The 18,676-nt window shown below is 42.2% G+C and overlaps 1 long non-coding RNA gene across 2 annotated transcripts in view; it reads left to right on the top strand.

The window, feature by feature from the left end:
- Nucleotides 1-16,574: 16,574 nt before the first annotated feature.
- LOC119853838 overlaps nt 16,575-18,676 on the top strand; it is a 37,791-nt gene continuing 35,689 nt past the window's right edge. For both annotated transcript variants that reach the window (XR_006280434.1, XR_006280435.1), the window contains exon 1: nt 16,575-16,643. This is a non-coding gene — a long non-coding RNA (uncharacterized LOC119853838). The remainder of the gene's footprint in view (nt 16,644-18,676) is intronic.

Here is an 18,676-nt window from a genome sequence, read left to right as displayed (position 1 = left end):
TGTGTCCATTCATTCTTTTATGTAGAGACTGTCCAGTTTGACCAATGTACTTGGCAGAGGGGCATTGCTGGCACATGATGGCATATATCACATTGGTAGATGTGCAGCTGAATGAGCCTCTGATAGCGTGACTGATGTGATTAGGCCCTATGATAGTGTTCCCTGAATAGATATGTGGACAGAGTTGGCAACGGGCTTTGTTGCAAGGATAGGTTCCTGGGTTAGTGGTTCTGTTGTGAGGTGTGTGGTTGCTGGTGAGTATTTGCTTCAGGTTGCGGGGCTGTCTGTAAGCAAGGACTGGCCTGTCTCCCAAGATCTGTGAGAGTGATGGGTCGTCCTTCAGGATAGGTTGTAGATCCTTGATGATGCATTGGAGAGGTTTTAGTTGGGGGCTGAAGGTGATGGCTAGTGGTGTTCTGTTGTTTTCTTTGTTGGGCCTGTCCTGTAGTAGGTGACTTCTGGGTACTCTTCTGGCTCTGTCAATCTGTTTCTTCACTTCAGCAGGTGGGTATTGTAGTTGTAAGAATGCATGACAGAGATCTTGTTGGTGTTTGTCTCTATCTGAGGGGTTGGAGCAAATGCAGTTGTATTGTAGAGCTTGGCTGTAGACAATGGATCGTGTGGTGTGATCTGGGTGAAAGCTGGAGGCATGTAGGTAGGAATAGCGGTCAGTAGGTTTCCAGTATAGGGTGGTGTTTATGTGACCATCGCTTATTAGCATTGTAGCGTTCAGGAAGTGGATCTCTTGTGTGGACTGGTCCAGGCTGAGGTTGATGGTGGGATGGAAATTGTTGAAATCATGGTGGAATTCCTCAGGGGCTTCTTTTCCATGGGTCCAGATGATGAAGATGTCATCAATGTAGTGCAAGTAGAGTAGGGGCATTAGGGGACGAGAGCTGAGGAAGCGTTGTTCTAAGTCAGCCATAAAAATGTTGTCATACTGTGGGGCCATGCGGGTACCCATCACAGTGCCGCTGATTTGAAGGTATATATTGTCCCCAAATGTGAAATAATTATGGGTGAGGACAAAGTCACAAAGTTCAACCACCAGGTTAGCAGCGACATTATCGGGGATACTCTTTGAATTTGTTTGAATAGATTTGAAAATCTATTTCAAATCAAACAAAACACATTTCCTTCAACTGAAACAGGTTTTTTTTTGTTTGGTTTTTTTTTCCCCAGTTCACTGAAATTTTTTTGTAATTTTCACATTCATGTTAAGTCAACCTGATTTTTTTTTGGGGGGGGGGGCAGGGGGTCCTTGATTTTTTTGGAAAAAAAATCACAGCAAACTGAAAAATCAGTTATTTACTCATCTATATTCACAACCCACTTGTTTAGAGTGGGCAGCACCTGTTCTTCAGATGCAATCTGAGAACACCTTACTCCACTGAAGAGTGGTATGAGGAGGTCCTCATTCTCCTGTGCAACTGAGTAAGGGCTAATGGCAATCTAGCCTTACATGTCTAACTTTCATTACATCCATCTTTGACATGCACTAGCCAACTTCTTTCAAGGGTCCATTAGGTAAAACCAAGCAGCACTGTCCTTGACAGCTATCATAAAACCTCATCAGTTAATATTAGTCCACCTATTCAAAAGAATGGTGGGGGCACAGAAGACTGATCTAGATTTTAGCTGCACAATGAAGGACAAGGTTTATTTTAAGAAACCAGAAATTCTCTGTATGTATTAGCCACCATACTCCATTATTAGGTGCTAAATTGTTTCTGCCACTGTCAATAAAAAGTGCCAGTTTCTGCTCAGTCCTCATCAAGATGTAACAGCTGGCATGCAAGATGTCAGGTGGCATGCTGATAAACATGATGTGTACATGCCTTTTCTTGAAAACTTTTGGAGGTCTGTAGGAAACACACTGAACACAGCATAATTGACAAGGTGGTTAATTTATCCTCAAACATTTTTGTAGAACAGAATATAAATGAAACCCTGCCAGACAAATATTTGCAGCAAATTAATCACATAGCTTTATTGTCAGCCAAAAGAGAAATTACTAAATTGTGGAAATCAGGCAAAATTCCCACTCATAAGTCTTGGCTTACAAATATGTATAGATTTACTCCACCAAAAAAGGCATATTGTCAAATCAGCAGATGAACATGAGATTTCAGCAAGATATGGCACACCTTTCGGGAGCTCTGTGTAGTGATAAAAATGAGATCATCATCAATGAGCTCATCTCAATCCCCTGTTTTCCAACTAACCTGTATACTTGATAAATTCCTGATTAGGATTATGTCTATATATTCTTTCTCACAACACCAAAGAGGTCCATCTCCTAACTTTGGACCAGACTGTGAAGCCCTTACTCATGTGAGTAGTTCCATTTAAATGAATGTTTCTCTCCAACAGGAGTAAACACCTCACAGTCCACGCCTTAGTGGTTCTCAGATTGTGGGCTGTGTTCTACAGAACCCTTTCTAGCAGCATGCTCAATGAAACATATTGAGAAACAAGCAATAAAGAGGATTTGGGGTGAAAAAGAAGGTGATTTATGCAGGAATCTCTCTTGGAAGAAGGGGCCTCCTGAACCTTTGTTCTAATTGATTTTCTGCATATAATCAACACATCACGCTCCTGTGTCCCCTTTTATTGTTGTTTTTTACTGCATATATCCATTTCTCATGTATAAGTGCGTCATGTGTGACAAATGCAAGAGTCTGAAGTATGGAAACTTGAAAAGACTATTCTATTAAGATGGGCCAAACACTGTGTCCAAGGATTAGCCATTAACATTTGTATCTATGAATATTATATGTATCTTTGTGAGCTAAAGATTGTATTCTAGCTTCATGGGGGAGGATTACTGAGTTTCCCAAAGAACTAAAATTAATGGGGCAAGGGGCAGTAATTATTGTGATTCCAAGACAGGTAAACAACTCCAGAGACCGGGGAATTGCATATACTGGTTCAGACCAGGTTCCAGGAGACAAAGAAAGAGCTAGTGGTGTAAAGGGTAATCCTGAAGTGGCTAAGTGATCTTCATTTTGATCCATAACTCACATGAGTTTGTAACCAAAGGGCAAAACCTTGCTGGGAGGCTTTGAAGGATTGAAACTTGTTAGTATCTCTTTGTGGAAGATATAGGGTCTCCTTGGGAAAGATGGATGACAGCCAGTGAGTTTACCATGTATATAGATGGTTTATCATTTTATTATGTTTTCTCTGTAATGCTTTTGTCCTAAAATAAATGAAAGTTTTGTTAAAGCTGGCTGCTCACTGGTAACCCTGTCATCATCCCAAGAGAGAGAGGAAACCAGAGATTCTGGACTAAGATCAAACCTGAAGGGATAGTCACTGAATTGAGGGAGACTGCCAGCCTAACTCCCCAGTCTGGAAGGAGAGGGACATGAGTCCCCACATATAGAGAGCTGGAGGCTTGAGACCTTACGAGGTGCCCTTGATCAGAACACAGAGGGGGCAGAGGTGCAGTTAACCACACAATGGTGAAATCATGTCCTATGCACTTGGTGCTTTCAAGAAAAAGAAAACTGCTTGCTCTGGCAATAGCAGCTCAAGCAATTTGTCTGAACAGAAGATGGAAATCTAGCAGCATATGTCCACAGATATAAATACAAAGCTGGAGTTATGTACAGACATACTATACCTTCAAATGAAAAGCATTTCATGGGCAGCTGGTTACAGAGATATTCCAAAATGCAGAATTTAGTTTCCATGCTTCGGCACTTACGCTTTCCTAAACATAGAATCATGTACTCTCAAATCTATATTGCAATCATGGCAAGTAACCAATTTTACCAAAGTAGGTCAATTACATTCAATTGTTCTCACCTTCATCTTAATATACTAGACAGCGCAAGTCACAATTTTTAATACCATAAGTTATCTATATTTTTTAGCTTTACAATAGAGAAAAAGGGGGAGGAAATTATGGTTTCTGGTACATTTCCAGGTGAAAATCATGGTATTGAGAATGTTCTTTAAAGCTCCAAATGAATTGTGTCTTAGTTTTCTACCAACCTCTTTCCTCATGCACCACTGTAACAATAGAACAGCTGATGTGCTTAGGTTTGGGCTTGGGTCCAAAACCTTTCTGTGAAAAACCATGACTTAAGTAAAAATTTACTTCTTGCACTGATCTACTGGCACCTGATAAAGTCCATGGCCCAGATACATCTTTGGTGTAATGCCATTAACCTCTGTCTAGTTAGCAGAAGTGAATTTTCCCACACTATTTATTTGCAGCACCATTCAGTGCCCATTAGGTGAATGGGAGCCTTTCCCTTGACTTGCACAGATTTTGGATTGGGCCCCTGGGCTTTGCTTCTGAAAAAATATCTTTGCTTATAGCTAGGGCCCTACCAAATTCACAGCCATGAAATCTGGTCTCCCCCAGTGAAATCTGGTCTTTTGTGTGCCTTTACCCTGTACTATACAGATTTCACTGGGGGACACCTGGGGGACACCTGTGTTTCTCAAACTGTGGGTCCTGACCCAAAAGAGGGCTGTGTGGGTGTGTATGTGTGTGTGGGGGGGTTGATGGTATTGCCACCTTTATTTCTGCGCTGCCTTCAGAGCTGACCAGCCGGAGAGTGGCAGCTGTTGGCTGAGTACCCAGCTCTGAAGGCAGTGCCCCACCAGCACTATAATATAATATAATATATTATAATATAATAATAATAATAATAATAATATAATATAAATAATATACCATGCCACCCTTACTTCTGCGCTGTTGCTGGTGATTCTGCCTTCAGAGCTGGGCTCCTGGCCAGCAGCTGCCATTCTCCAGCTGCCCAGCTCTGAAGGCAGCGCCACCGCCAGCAGCAGTGCAGAAGTAAGGCTAGCAGTAGTGCAACCCCCACACAACAACCTTTTGCCCCCCAATTCCATTTTGGGGATCCCCTACAATTACAATACTATGAAATTTCAGCTTTAAATTTCTGAAATCATGAAATGTATGATTTTTAAAATCCTATGACCAATGAAATTGATCAAAATGGACTGTGAATTTGCTAGGGCCCTACTTAGAGCTTAAATATAGGGCTTAGATGTAGCATGAGGTCATTCAACTAATTTTGTACTGCTACATAATTATTTGGGTACTTGCTCCCAGAGACATTGTGATAGATTTCAGAGTAGCAGCCGTGTTAGTCTGTATTCGCAAAAAGAAAAGGAGTACTTGTGGCACCTTAGAGACTAACAAATTTATTAGAGCATAAGCTTTCGTGAGCTAAAGCTCGCTGTAGTTCATGAAAGCTTATGCTCTAATAAATTTGTTAGTCTCTAAGGTGCCATAAGTACTCCTTTTCTTATTGTGATAGATGTAGTTTTTAAAAAATCAAGACATAATAAGAACATAAGAATGGCCATACTTGGTCAGACCAAGGATCCACCTAGCCCAGTATCCTTTCTTCCGACAGTGGCCAATGCCAGATGCTTCAGAGGGAATGAACAGAACAGAGCAATTATCAAGTGATCCATCCCCTGCCATCCAGTCTCAGCTTTGGCAGTCAGAGGCTTAGGGACACACACAGCATGGGGTTGCATCCCTGACTATCTTGGCTAGTAGCCATTGATGGATCTACCCTCTATGATCTTGTCAGTAAAATAAAAATAAATGCTTCCTAGCACAACTTTAAAATGTGCATTTTAAACTGTTGTGCACATTGCTAGAAGTGAAGTTCCCTTCTCCAGACAGCTGTGTCTCAGCTGCCTTCTCCATTCATAGAGGTGCACACCCATGGCCATTAACCTGCAGCCTGTGGAGGTACCCTGACAGTACAGTCCCAAGAGCCTGTGGCAGGCATTGAAAAGACGGATACACCTTCAGTATGAAGCTGAGGAAAAGAAATATTTTATTTTCATTCAGAAATTAAAACCAGGTAAGTGAGGACCCTGGCTCCAACCCAGGTATGGTGTGGAGTCAGTCTCTGTCATGGAGTCATGACCATCTGGACAATCTGACTTAGGGGTCAGAGAAGGGGTCAGGCCATATCAAATACCAGGAGGTCAGAGTCTGAGACAGGCCTGAGGGCAAACAGAGAGCCAGGTGTTGGATGGCAGGCAGGGTCAGGTTACCAGGAGGTCAGTGGCAAGTATTAGGAGAAGGTATTGCAGAGGGAGCAGTCCTATGTAGGGAGAACCCAGTTGCATGGACAACTTCAAGTTCCTGTTCTTGAGTTTAATAGAAGCTGGGGACCAATCAGGACTGCCAACGTTTCACCAATCAGATCCCAGGACTCACATCCTCTATCAGAGTTCAGCTGCTCTTCTGACAGCCAGTAGATCAGGACTGCCTAGCTTCTGAGAGCACTGTAGACCAATATTTGAGGGCTCTAGTCCCCCAAACCACATAGGCTATGGTTAGGATCATCCATTGGTTTAAGCTTGTTATGTAACAACATTTTACAACAAGCCTCTATTTGCTGATGCAGTGTGGGGTAACCATGCAAAATTCAATAATATTTCTAATAATGGCTATAGCTTTGTGAGAAGCTTATTCTCAGTGTGCTGAGAAATGTAATGAGAACCCTAAATTTATTGCTAAACACAACATGATGTACTAATCAGATGTGTTACTACAGGTCTGGAGTGATAAATGCTCAGATCTTCACAGCAGTGCAATTTGAGCCTAGTAAGAAATCTCAAAAAGCCCTTAAAATTCTCAGTGGCTGAACAGCAGAAGTATCTGCAGGAGCCATCAGTAACTGACATATTACTAGCTATTGTCTAGCTGGGCAATTTTTAAAATTTTATTTTAAACCAAGAACTATCCCTGAAGTCAGTGGGAATTATGAGAAATTTAAAGGGTAGAGTGATTTCAATTATTGATTCAGACCAGTAGAAAAATAGAAAGGAAATAATAGATGGTGATGCAATCTTTTTCTATTATACCAGGCTTTTGTTAAACATCCCAAGTAGATCTTGCTATTCAGTAGCAGTTTATCATTTGTTGAACAGCGATTCTTTTTGTACCTTTAAAGTAACCTGTGGATGGATAAAACAGTCACTAATGCTTCAGCATAGAAGAGCAGACATTAGTTTGCTAACCCATGATATGTGTCGAGCGTCATTATTATTATTTAATCAGATTTTTAGAGAAAAATAAGTGAAAACCCTGGGTGGCAACGTTTGCTGTATCAGTGCTCAGGCGTGAGGTCTTTTATTTAAAAACAAAAAAACCTTATTTCCCAATCTGACCTTGAAGAAACTTGTTGTTCATTAGCCCCCTGTTGACAAAAGAAACACCAAGCAAATGGAAATGAAAGCTCTTGGCTTTTCTTTAAAAATAAGTGATTAAGCAAGCCTATTCTGCTATTGCAAAGCTCTGTAATTGGAATGTCATCAGTTACCGATACTTACAAAAACAATGAAGGAAACATTTGTTTTACAAAAAGAAAAGGAGTACTTGTGGCACCTTAGAGACTAACAAATTTATTTGACCATAAGCTTTAGTGAGCTACAGCTCACTTCTTCGGATGCATTTGGTGGAAAAAAACAAAAAAACAAACAAAAGAACTAACTCACGAAAGCTTATGCTCAAATAAATTTTAGTCTCTAAGGTGCCACAAGTACTCCTTTTCTTTTTGCGAATACAGATTAACACGGCTGCTACTCTGAAATTTGTTTTACAAGCACATTACATTTACACAAAATGGGTGACGTTCATCCTTGATGAACTTCTCTTTGCCTCAGTGGAGATACACCCAGAATGTATAGTCCCCATTCAGTTTATATAAATGCTAGGTTATGTTTGACAAGTGCAACTTACCTATAGTTCATGGCTGATTTCCATTATGTTAAGTATGTACAAATCCAGAAAACCCTGGGAAGTAAGTAAAACCTTTTTAACAAAGTCTGGGTATGTCAGGTATTTCATTAACCAACCCAGGTAGATAGTGCCATGTACTTTCAAATGGTCCCGGTTTTGTCCTAGACAATGTTAAATCAGTGTTTATGGTATCCCCTATGCTTTCCTATCTTTAGTACAAGGAATATCTAGGGGAGATTACAAATTATCTAAGACATCAGGTCAGTTTATGGGTGTAATAATAATAATACAGTAACTTAAATAAATATCAAGAACTATATAAATGCTATTTTTCAGATTCATAGTGTGCCCTTCATTGCCATAACTGAGTTCCCACAACCGACACAACTCAAAGAATTCGTACAAATAAAGTTCAGGCATGCCTCTGCCACACACACACCGGCTGATAGACTACACACTGCAGCTGTGCAAACAACAAATTTTTCAGTTCACTGGCAATTAAAAAAAAATTGCTTCAGACCTCACCAAAACAAAAAAATCTCTAAATTTGTGGTGAATGCGAAAGGCAAAATGTTTGTTTTGGGTCAAAATGTTTCATTTTGACAAAATCTAAACATTTAGATTTTAACCATTTTTGATTAATTTTATTTAGGAAAAACAGGAAATTTTGAAATGAAAAATCATCTCACACTGGAAAAATCAGAACATTTCATTTTGAAAATGTCAAAATACAATGTTTTGATTTTCTTTTCCGTTAGGTTTTTTCCTACCCAGAGCAACTTGGCAAAACTGATATGAATTTTGAATTATTTCAGTGTCACTGAACCTGCATTAAAATAAATAAATAAATAAATAAAGTTTGGCCAACATTTTTTACCCAGGTGCAGTAAACACTCTCGGGCAATGCACTCAAATTAAATAAAAGTATGTTAACAAAGCTACAGCATAACAAACAACTGGGACTCAGCTGTTCTGCAGGAAGAGAGCAAAGCGCTTTCCTGTGGAATACAACCACAGAAAAAGAGATGTTGGAGGTTGCCAAGCCATTCTTGTCTTTTTAGATGATAACCAACACTTTTATCTGCACTCAGAAATAAACTGAGAGCCAGTACAGAAATGTGCGGTCAAACTTCATGTTCATGAGGGGCTACCCCACTTAGGCAGGTAACCAAACTTCACACTAGTGGACACTATGCGACTCCCCCTCATTTCCTGGCTTGAGTAAGTAGGACTCACTCACAGCTCCTCCCTCTTCCTTGGAAAGATGAGAGCTCCCTTTCTTGTTTTAATCTTTTACTGCCCACTTCCCAACATGGGTAGTGGATTAATACCATAAACTGCCCTGGAACTTTTCAGTTTCCAGACAACTGTAGCTGTGACGTTATGGCAGGAAGCAGGACCTATGGAAATGATACTAAAGTGTGTCACTTCCTTACCCAACCCCTCATGCCCCCCAGCTGGCCCTGAGCAGCTTACTCCTGTGGGAGCTACTAACCTAATTGTTTGACATGAGAACTGAACCCAGCTACAATTTTATGCATGCACTTGCAGTTCCACCTACTTTTTATGTATTATTTCTGTAATGCTATTTCAGAGGCTAGGTCTGCACTGGGGATAGGTCTATGCTGCAAAGTTTTGTCGGCATGGTTATGTCAGTCAGGGGTATGAAAAAAAATCCACACACAAGTGTTACTGTCGGCATAGCAACTGTCATTCGGGGAGGTGGTGTTACTTTGCGGTCAAAAATACTCCTTCTGTTGGTGTATGCTGAGTCTACACTAGGGGGCTCTGCTGGGACAGCTATATTCGGAGAGCTATCCTGGCAAATCATTTTACTCCTGGGGAAATGCTGCACCACTGCGCAATGCAGAATATTGCAGAAATTAACATGCATGCAGAATATCCTTTCCCTCACAGAAGTGCAGTACTGCTGGCCACTACTAGGGGCCACTGGATCTGGCAGACCCCAGCTCGCACATAGAAGACACTGCTGTGGGGAGGAAGAAGGAGCTAGAGGTTTCCTGGTAGCTGCAGTTCCCAGAATGCCCTGAGGGATGGAGAGGGTGGCACGCAGGAAACTCCGTGTAAGCCTGGGACCAAGCATCAGGCTGTTCCTCCCTCTGGATCCCTGAGTTCTGGTGGGAGGGGGGCCGGTGTCTGAGCTGAGGGGGCCATGGCTGGACTGTGGGGAAGAAAGGAAGCAGGTACCTGGGCTGGGGGGGGGCATGACTGGGCTCTGGGGAGGAGAGGGTTTGGGTATAGGCTGGGGGGGCACTGCAGCTGGGCTATAGGGGAGATGGTTTGTAGGTGTCTGGCCCCCAACCTGGGCTCTGGGGTGGCGGGGAAGGGGGCAGAGAAACAGGCACTGGGTTATCATAGGGGTTTCTTTAACTGTCTACTCTTGGGGGAATTTTTATGTACGTCTGTATTGTTACAGGTTTCAGAGTAGCAGCCGTGTTAGTCTGTATCGCAAAAAGAAAAGGAGTACTTGTGGCACCTTAGAGACTAACAAATTTATTTGAGCATAAGCTTTCGTGAGCTACAGCTCACTTCATCGGATGCATTTGGTGGAAAATACAGAGGGGAGATTGATATACACACACAGAGAACATGAAACAATGGATTTATCATACATACTGTAAGGAGAGTGATCACTTAAGATAAGCCATCACCAGCAACAGCGGGCGGGGGGGGTGGAAGGAGGAAAACCTTTCATGGTGACAAGCAAGGTAGGCTAATTCCAGCAGTTAACAAGAATATCTGAGGAAAAGTGGGGGGTGGGGTGGGGGGAGAAATAACATGGGTAAATAGTTTTACGTTGTGTAATGACTCATCCATTCCCAGTCTCTATTCAAGCCTAAATTAATTGTATCCAGTTTGCAAATTAATTCCAATTCAGCAGTCTCTCGTTGGAGTCTGTTGGAGTCTCTATCATGCATTCCTACAACTACAATACCCACCTGCTGAAGTGAAGAAACAGATTGACAGAGCCAGAAGAGTACCCAGAAGTCATCTACTACAGGACAGGCCCAACAAAGAAAATAACAGAACAGAGGGTTAAAATGATCCTACCATAAAATCCAGCAGCATTGGGAGCTGACTCACTCAGAGATGGGTTTTTCCCCCTCTTTCCACTTTTCTTGTTGATTAAAAGTGTTCTGATGTTGCAGAAAATGCTAGTGATTTTTAAAATTTTTTATTATTGTACATTCGGTTTTCAAAAGGATATCTGAAAAGATGACAGCTGTCTTTTCTGAGTTGCAGCTACACAGGGCAGAGGGCAACTGAACAAAAGACCAGTTTTGTTGCTTGCAAGTCCTGAGAAAAGCAGCACGTTATGTCTTTGCTCTATGGTGCAACTGTCGCTGATGTCAATGGAAGTTGCTCATCAAGGGCAGTACATAGCCCAGAGTGCATAGGCACTTTCATTCCCTAAAAAGGAAAGGCCATTTGTTTGATTGGCAGGTACAAAGATATTTAGAGGCACAAAGATGGTGGATAAATGGCACTTTTTTGTTATCAGTACATTCCCAGCTCCAGCTGAAATAATTCATGCTGGCCTTTAGGATAAGGGAAACAACCAGGGTCACTGTTCAGCATGGCTCCCTCCACCATCACACCCTGTAGTTATGATAGCAAATATGCGACAGTGCTGGAGTAAACTGAGCTCAGCCTCAGCTGGGGAAGCAAAGACCTGGCTTTGCAGAGTGAGGCCTTACTCTGTGCAAGGCTGAAAAGAATATGTCTACACAGCAAGGAAAACCCTGTGGCTGGCCCATGCCAGCCAGCTTGGGGTCATGGGTTGGGGCTCGGGCTGTGGGGCTGTTTCACTGAGGTGTAGACTTCCGGGCTAGGGCTGGTGCCTGGGCTCTAAGACCCTGTGGGCTGGGAGGGTTCCAGATCTCTGGTTCCAGCCCAAGGCCGGAAGTCTATGCAGCAATGAAACAGCTTCGTGAGCCCAGGTCAGCTGGCACAGGCCAGCAGCAGATTTTTCTTTGTTGTATAGACATACCCGAAGAGAGATTAGATACTAGACCTGAAGCTCGGTCCTGCTCACACTGACGTCAAATACTATGGTGATGGGAGCCATAAAAGAACCTACATGGGCAGAAGTCAACTTTAGTTGCACCATTGAAATAAATGGGGCAGGACTATGTCTTTGAACTTGGGCAACAGTAAAGTCTTACTAGAGAATAAAAAAAATAAAGGCAAGGTATGAGAGGGGCCAAGAACATCTGTAAGGGTATGTCTACACATGGAGCTGGGGGTGATTCCCAGCTTGAGGAGACAGGCCCATGCTAGCTCTGATCCTGCTAGTGAGTTAAAAAGAGAGTACAGCTGCAGTGGTAGGAGGCGCTAGTCACCCCAAGTACATGCCTAGAGCCTCAGTAGGGTCCGCACTTGGGCAGCTAGTCTGTCCGTCCCACCACCCCATGCTATTGCGGCTATGGTAACTAATGCAGGTATGTCTCCTGAAACTAAGAATCACACCCCCAGCTCTTACTGCAGCCATACCCTTTCTGGTGTGTTTTACCAAATCACCTTTGCGAGAGCTAGTGGAATGTGTCATACATGCAATTTCCATCCCACCATCAACCTCAGCCTGGACCAGTCCACACAAGAGATCCACTTCCTGGACACTACGGTGCTAATAAGCGATGGTCACATAAACACCACCCTATATCGGAAACCTACTGACCGCTATTCCTACCTACATGCCTCTAGCTTTCATCCAGATCATACCACTCGATCCATTGTCTACAGCCAAGCGCTACGATATAACCGCATTTGCTCCAACCCCTCAGACAGAGACAAACACCTACAAGATCTCTATCATGCATTCCTACAACTACAATACCCACCTGCTGAAGTGAAGAAACAGATTGACAGAACCAGAAGAGTTCCCAGAAGTCACCTACTACAGGACAGGCCCAACAAAGAAAACAACAGAACGCCACTAGCCATCACCTTCAGCCCCCAACTAAAACCTCTCCAACGCATCATCAAGGATCTACAACCTATCCTGAAGGACGAGCCATCGCTCTCTCAGATCTTGGGAGACAGACCAGTCCTTGCTTACAGACAGCCCCCCAATCTGAAGCAAATACTCACCAGCAACCACACACCACACAACAGAACCACTAACCCAGGAACCTATCCTTGCAACAAAGCCCGTTGCCAACTCTGTCCACATATCTATTCAGGGGATACCATCATAGGGCCTAATCACATCAGCCACACTATCAGAGGCTCGTTCACCTGCGCATCTACCAATGTGATATATGCCATCATGTGCCAGCAATGCCCCTCTGCCATGTACATTGGCCAAACTGGACAGTCTCTACGTAAAAGAATGAATGGACACAAATCAGACGTCAAGAATTATAACATTCAAAAACCAGTTGGAGAACACTTCAATCTCTCTGGTCACTCGATCACAGACCTAAGAGTGGCTATCCTTCAACAAAAAAGCTTCAAAAACAGACTCCAACGAGAGACTGCTGAATTGGAATTAATTTGCAAACTGGATACAATTAACTTAGGCTTGAATAGAGACTGGGAATGGATGAGTCATTACACAAAGTAAAACTATTTCCCCATGGTATTTCTCCCTCCCACCCCACCCCCCACTGTTCCTCTGATATTCTTGTTAACTGCTGGAATTAGCCTACCTGCTTGTCACCATGAAAGGTTTTCCTCCTCCCCCCCCCCTGCTGTTGGTGATGGCTTATCTTAAGTGATCACTCTCCTTACAGTGTGTATGATAAACCCATTGTTTCATGTTCTCTGTGTGTGTGTATATAAATCTCTCCTCTGTTTTTTCCACCAAATGCATCCGATGAAGTGAGCTGTAGCTCACGAAAGCTTATGCTCTAATAAATTTGTTAGTCTCTAAGGTGCCACAAGTACTCCTTTTCTTTTAGCATGGGGATGTATTCATTTTAGTCTCATATTAATATTTAAGCCTCAACCCTTAAGCACACACAACTTCTCTTGCTTGAGCCATCCCATTGAAGTCACTAAGATTATTCCCATCAGTAAAATTAAACCACATAGGAGTCTGCAGAAGCAGGCCCTTGTGGTGTGCAGTCCTTTTTGAAGCTTTTTGTTTTTATATCTTTTTGGTTAAAGTACCCAACCCCTCTATTGAATATTTCGTAAAAAACACTTCAAATGTTTCCTTATTGATGGGGAAAGTTTGAGTTAGGAGACCTTGTTCTGTCCCAACTCTGACTCACTGTGTGCCTTTGGGCAAGTCACCATGCTTCAGTTTACTAGTTTGTAAACGGCATACTGACATCACAGAGCATTTGTAAAGATTAGCTAACGTTGTAAATGGTCCTGACATTTTTATGACAAAAAGGGATATAACTTTACATAAAAGAGTAACCCCAATGAAGTCCATGGAACTAATCAAGCGAGCAAAGTTACACTGCATGTAGATGTTTGCAGGATTAGGGCCTTAGGGTGCAAGTTATAAAGCGCCTGTGCTCCTAGACACTGAATTTTCTCAGCTGAGTGCTCTCAGCATTCATTGAGTCCCTTACAATAAAGGGACTAAGCACATTGCAGGAAGTACTTGCCAGTAGCTTTTTGAAGGATTGAGCCCTAACTATCAATCTTAAAATTTCAAAGCCATTCTCCGAGGCAACTCTGTTGTAGCTTTGGCACACCCCTTGTAATTACATTAGATTCAGACTCCAAGTAATTTTATGCCTGAGAATTTTAACAGTGAATATAAGCCTAGCAAGCAGAAAATTGTCAATCAATCACAGGAATCTCAAAAATTAGAGAAGGAAAAAGACATCTTATTAAATCATTTACTCCATCTCCATGCCAGATTATTGTTTTCTACAGAACATACTTGAGTACTTTGTCCAGTCTAGTTTTTCAGTAACGTCAGCAATGTGATTCACAACACTTTCCCCAAAACACAGCTATTTCATATTCTATTCAACCTCACTGTTATGAGAGCTTTTTCTGAAGTCCATCCTAAAATTTTATTTGGTTCTCTTCAACCATTCTAATTATAGTTCCCTAATCTACTCAAAACAATTCCTTCTCTCCTCTCTGAATGTTACCACTCTTCAAATTCCTGTATTGTAAGATGATTATCAAAATCAACCCATACTATTGAAACTCTTTTCTTCTAAAAGACAATATTCATAGCTGTGGAATGACTGAACACACATGAAGAGAGCTACTTGTTTCAGTGGCAGCTTTATCATCAGCTCCTAGTACTGGCCAGGTGTGACAGAAAGGAAGGCGGATATCCGCTTAGGACAGCAAAGAAATGCTGTTAACTCTTTAGCATCTACATATTTTCAAATTTGTCAGAATCATATTGTGACAAATGTTGGGTCATTTGTTACATCAGTCACAATCAATACACAATGCTTTTCTCTTTAGGGAGATAGATAATGTTGTAAAAAAATTGTTTTTCTCCACAGCACAGATGTAACAGTTTATTTTGGGGTTCCTTAATTTGCTTTGCACCTCATTAACTACATGAAAAACTTAAGGTTTACATGAAAGTAGTATCTCTATGTACAGTATGCGCTCTTCTTACAGGTGCAAATACTCCACTGAAGACAACAGAGTTCCTCTGGTGGGGGAGGAAAGTCTGACCCAGAATGTACAACTGTTAGCTGTAACTACCAAAATTCCAGGGGAAGAGGCAAAGAGTCACCCTAAGATGAACCCGCTCATGCCCAACAAACAGTACTGCATATTGGGATCTTTGTAATGTTCTGGGGGGTTGGTCTTCTCTCTCTCTGTCCGTCTGTCACTAGCAATTGACAACTCGCCAACCCACTGTGCAGAGCTGCACCTGTCGGAGAAGTGTCACCTGTCAGTCACTGCTGTAAGAAGAGCTGCTTTTGGTCATTTCACACAGGAGGGAACCTCTAAAGCGGCGTTTGTGGAAAGCACACATATTGAGATGTGCTTTGAATCTATGGTGGGAAAGTGTGAGCTTGAACAGAAGAAGAAAGGGGAGCGTAGGAGAAGGATTTTAAAACAAACAACAACAAAATAATGCCAGGTTACAGAGGCACTACCTGGTCCCTGGAGATCAAGGGGTTAAACTTCAGCTCAGCTTCCCCTTCCCCTTACCTAGGTGCTGATGGGGGGAAGGGGTGCTAGAATTTAGCTCAGTAGCAGTTGGTGCTCAAAATTAGTGGTCATCTTGGCAATTAGATACCCCCCACTCCCTCCTCCTCCCAAAAAATTATTTCTGACCCCTCCCCCTTCATATACACACACACACACAATTATTTCTGAACTCCCAAATGAAATCATCCAACCAATCCAAGGTTCTTCTTTCTCCCTCAATAAATCAGTTCTGCTGCCTTCCTTTGCTGTACTCCCACCGCTGCTCACCTGAAAATGGGCAAACAGGCCCCACCTCCACTCTGTATCCCACCTCTTTCCCACTCACTAAGTCATAGGCTTTCCCTTTCATCCTCCTCACTGGGACACAGTCCCCAGCCTCTTTCTAACTCCATTGTCAGGTCACAGGCCTCTTTCCATACTTCCTACTTTTGACCCCACTAACAGGCTCCTACCTGCTGTCTCCTTGAAATCATAGAGCAACCAGCTCTTTGCTTCCTCTCCCTCAAACTTCTCTCACTAATGCCTCTGGTGCAGCTCCACTGCGGCTGCACCTGTGCTCACATGCTTTGGGATGAATCTTGCATTCCCACAAAGAACACCTGAGCATGCTCTGACCTCAGCACTGCTCTATAGTCTCATTGGGGGGAAGGAACTCTCAGAGGGGCTAAAAGCCAGCAGCTTGCAGTGGAGGGGTTAAAAGGGACTTGAATCTCCTCCCCTCTTCATTGTGCTGTTGGAGCAAAGTGGGGAAAGACAGGCATCTACTACAAAGGTCTTATTTATTTATTTTACACTCAAGGAAGGAGCGAGGATTTAATTGGTTGGGGGCATAGCTCTCTTCATTACCAGCTACCTGTAATTTGACTGTTTGGGAGGCAAAGGGGAAAGATGCGTTTGGATCCCATACCCAGGGCTGTAGGAGTGGACTGGACCCCAAGTTGAGAGAATGGTCTGTTTCCTATTCTGCTTAGAGCATAGTCATTTATTTTGCTTTCTTGCTGTAAACATTATCCCTTGAAGAAGAAACCTTCTGAACTGCAACTGTGTTCTTTATTTTGGAGTTATTCTATCATCTTACAGATAGTAAGGCCCTGATCCTAACGGAGCTTATTCACTCTCAGAGGAGGAGAGCTCCCTAGCCAGCAAGCCAGAATCTTTTGCCAGGTTCTTTGAATAGTAATCTGATCCTGAATAAGTAATATGTGATGTAAGATGTAGTACTGTAACTTTGCCTTAATAAAAAGTTTCCAAAACAAGATAAATATACTGGGGCCAAGACAAAAAGTTACAATGGATAGCCCAGCATTTATATAGCAGAAATGAGATGATAGGGAGGAAAGTAATAATAGACTCACTACACTATACACAAAACAAATATTTTAAATCATAAGGGTAGAGACAGTCTGACCATGTATTATAAAATCTGCCTGAAGCCTCTAATGTAGGATACAAGACTCTTTCCAGAGCAGGGAAAGTCACTAAGAGCGGAAATTGATGTGAGCATTTTTCATCTCTGCTTTTGGTCATCTTTGCTTTTGAAGTAATTATTTTGGCAATTAAGAAGCCATTTGGGGTTGTGCCTCCAACTTGTTCAGTTTGATACAGTTAAGAGATAAGTTTTTTTTTTGTTTTGTTTTTTTTTTGTTTTTTAAAAACAACATCTAAAGCCCTAGCTGTGAGTCACTGTCTCTGAGGATGATGTGTCACTTTTGATGCTATCTACGGCACAAAAACTGCAAAGGATTTTGGAGCCCTTTGGTACTGGGAGTTAGGATTTTCTGGCCTGTTAATACAATTCATTTAGACTAAGCACTAAAGATAAGAGGTGTAGACCAGCCTATTCCAAGGCACTATAATATTTACTAACCATCTACAAGACAGACAAGAGGAAGGAGACTAGATTAGCTGAGTTATAGAGGAACTGGCCACACACAGACCACTGAGGACCATTACAAGCTACACACACTACTCTCTTCCTCTTGCCCCCAAATAGTAGTATTTCTGAGATCTCTGGTTAGGGTGACTAGACAGAAAGTGTAAAAAATCGGGACCTGGATGGGGGTAATAGGCACCTATATAAGGCAAATCCCCAAATATCGGGACAGTCTCTATAAAATCGGTACATCTGGTCACCCTATCTCTGGTGTCTATTATACTTGGTACCAGAGTTATCATGGGACAGGGTGGAAGAAAGCCCCAAATCCTAGCCTTATGGTAAAAGAACCCATTTCCTCCTGGGGAAAAAATAGTGGCTAAAGATACCTCCTTAAACAAAACTGTTTTTAATGTAGAATGTTTTTAATACATTTTCTTGTATTAAAATATTTTGGCTGAATTATATTTTCCTATTTTTCATCATATGCCAAATATTGCAGTTATGTCCCTTTGAGAGCTACAAAAGGGAAACGGATACAAAGAGCATATGGAGTGATTTACCAGATAGCCGTAAAACTCAAGGGATTTGATGGACTAAGGCTTTACTATTGCCCACCTCCTTCCCAGCTGAGAAACAAGTGACGAGTGGTTATTTTAATATACTGGAATGCGGCAAGAATAGACTAATGCAATCCCAATGCCCCACCACATGCTGGGGAGTAAGGAACTGTGTGTTGCCGTTTGCATGCTGTCAGCCATCCTGGTTGCCAAGGGCACAGCTCACACTATCTCCAGGTAGTTCACTGTGCGACTGTGCTAGGCGCATGAACATTACTTAAAAATCTCAACTTAAAAATGCATTAGCAAAGGCACTCAAGAAAATATGGATGAAATGATCTGAAATAATGTTATAGAAAGCACTTGCCAAAG

The sequence above is a fragment of the Dermochelys coriacea genome, chromosome 3 (assembly GCF_009764565.3).
Source record: "Dermochelys coriacea isolate rDerCor1 chromosome 3, rDerCor1.pri.v4, whole genome shotgun sequence".
Lineage (NCBI taxonomy): Eukaryota > Metazoa > Chordata > Testudines > Dermochelyidae > Dermochelys > Dermochelys coriacea.
The sequence above is the reverse complement of the archived record's forward strand: the minus strand, read 5'-3'. Positions and strand labels throughout refer to the sequence as shown.